Source organism: Sinocyclocheilus grahami, unplaced genomic scaffold (assembly GCF_001515645.1).
Source record: "Sinocyclocheilus grahami isolate Dianchi unplaced genomic scaffold, SAMN03320097.WGS_v1.1 scaffold686.1, whole genome shotgun sequence".
Classification (NCBI taxonomy): Eukaryota; Metazoa; Chordata; class Actinopteri; order Cypriniformes; family Cyprinidae; genus Sinocyclocheilus; species Sinocyclocheilus grahami.
Window position 1 is genome coordinate 460,157 of NW_015505865.1, and position 2,367 is coordinate 462,523.

The 2,367-nt window shown below is 36.8% G+C and overlaps 1 long non-coding RNA gene across 1 annotated transcript in view; it reads right to left on the reverse strand.

Moving 5' to 3' along the window:
* Window positions 1-1,679: 1,679 nt before the first annotated feature.
* The window catches only part of LOC107559459 (uncharacterized), a 5,126-nt gene continuing 4,438 nt past the window's right edge, over window positions 1,680-2,367 (reverse strand). Inside the window, exon 3 of the long non-coding RNA XR_001605626.1 lies at window positions 1,680-1,689. This is a non-coding gene — a long non-coding RNA (uncharacterized lncRNA). The remainder of the gene's footprint in view (window positions 1,690-2,367) is intronic.

Genomic DNA, 2,367 nt, shown 5'->3' on the forward strand with positions numbered 1-2,367 from the left:
ATAAGGCAAGAATTGATCACCATCACTCAGGATTTGGCCCAGAAGCTAATATCCAGCATGCCAGAGCGAATTGCAGAGGTTATGAAGAACAAGGGTCAACACTGTAAATATTGACTCATTATATTTTTTGGCCAATAAAATCCTTTAAAACTTATGATATGCTTATCATTGTTTTTCCGTATACCATAGAAACATGTGGAAAAATAATCTACTAATACTAAAGCAGCAAACTTCGCAAAACACAAAATTTATGTCACTGCCATAACTTTTGGCCATAACTGTATAGAAAGGGAGAGACCGCTGTCTGTGCCATAGATCCAACGACAAGAAGATTGAGAGGTGAATGAATGCTGCAATTCTCACGAAAAGACGCTGCATCGCCTCCGAAGAACAAAATGAATGAGCTAATGCCACACTGGCCTATATACTGTATACCCAGATATCCGGGGCGTGGCCAGCTATGTATGTTTGTACTTTCTTCTACACTGGAAGCTCCTGTCATCAAGTCAAATTCCTTGTGTGTGTAAACATACTTGGTAATAAAGCTCTTCTGATTCTGATTCTGATTCTGATCTTCTTTTACTCTGACCATACACCTAAGGGTTTTTGTAGGTTTTGTTGTTCCCTTTGAACACAAAAGAAGAATATTGTATATGTAAGTAATTGTTTTGACATTTCAAACCAAATCAAGTACTTTTAAGTAGGTTTGGTCACATGAAGGTGTGACCTATGACTTACAGAGTTAATCTTGGTGCCCATCAGCTGTTCTCTACAAGTAGTACATTTTAAGATATGTGCATATGTTGAGGTATGATTTTATTGTCCCAAGTGAGATTAGAATTGTTAGGGATGTGGTTGAAATGAGCAGTGGCTTTTTGACTACTATCTGGTGGCTTTGCAAATATCCAGGCCAACACTGATAAACCTTTGGGTTTATCTTCGATTACCTACTTTATAATCTGATTTATCAACCTGGAATATGCTTCCCACATTACTCAGTGCACGTGTGTGTGTGTGTGTGTGTGTGTGTGTGTATGTGTGTGTGTGTATGTGTGTGTCTGTGTGGCACCCGGACGGTAAGTATCTGATAAGGGGAAGAGTGGGCGCTGGCCTTCGAGGTGGTACTGCATATGTATTAGCGGAAAAAGGAAAATGATGATGAAGATAAGGACATGGCAAGAGGAATAAATGGGAATGACTGAGATTCAGTGAATGTAGTTTTACAATGATAAATGTCCTCCTTCATCAGAGTTATTAGTGGTTTAAATAGTATGCTACCACACTCATCCTTCTGCAGTATGTGCAGTAGGCCTATGCTGTGCAATTTTGTTTAAATGCACAGAATAGACCTTAGTCAGGGTAGCTCCATATTTAACTTTTTGACAGGAATGAAAATGAGACAGTGGGGGATAGAAGCACATTGTATACAAACGTTTACAAAACCAAAACACTTTTAGTAAACAAAAACTCCATAAAGAGTTTTGAAAGTTGTGAGCTGTGAAAATTACATGTGATCTAGGACCTTTGTACAGTGCGTGCCATTTTAAAGACTGTAATTCTCTATCACAGCCTTGTTTTGGTCCACATAAAGTCAGAGGCGGACAGTGGTGAAGTATTTTTACTTTACTCAAGTAAATTTAAAAAATGTCTGTAGTTTATCAGAGTTTTTCTTTAGTAAACTTTACTTCACTACATTCCAAAGCAAAATGTCACACTTTTTACTGCACTTCATTTCATAAATAAAAGTTGTTGTTTGTTTTATCTTTAATACTTAAGAACATAAAAAAATTAGTACTTTCTTGTACTCAAGTAAATCTTTGAATTACTTTTACTAGAGTAAAAGTAAGAAAGTAATATATTTCTAATGTAATTAAGTATTAAAGGGGTGTAGCGTCTGGACCAATCAAACACACAATATATTTTTTGTTTTTATATTTAACAAATACTCTGTAACCCCCCTCAGTTAACAAGCCATACGAGGACCCATGAACCCTTCCCCCGGAATGCGTAACACCCCAGGAAGCCAAAACAGGCCCCTTTGTTGCATGGCAACCAACGCTGATATCACTGGGTTTATTGGCCAAAAGTAGCTAAAGCAGGGAGAATCCCTGCATGTCCCAGGACAAACGCACAGTAGAAATTGACTTTTCTACTAATTCATTCATAGGAAAACCTTTCTTTGAATGAACACACATATTCTTCAGGCCATTGTGTATACTATTGCTGTTTTGTGTTAATCTGTTGTATTATAGACTATTTTTATTCATGCTTACGATAAACCACTCATTCATATAAGTAACTCTACCATGTCTAGTATCTATGAATTCGTATTCGTATGATTTAATTGAGAATGTATATTGTATGTTT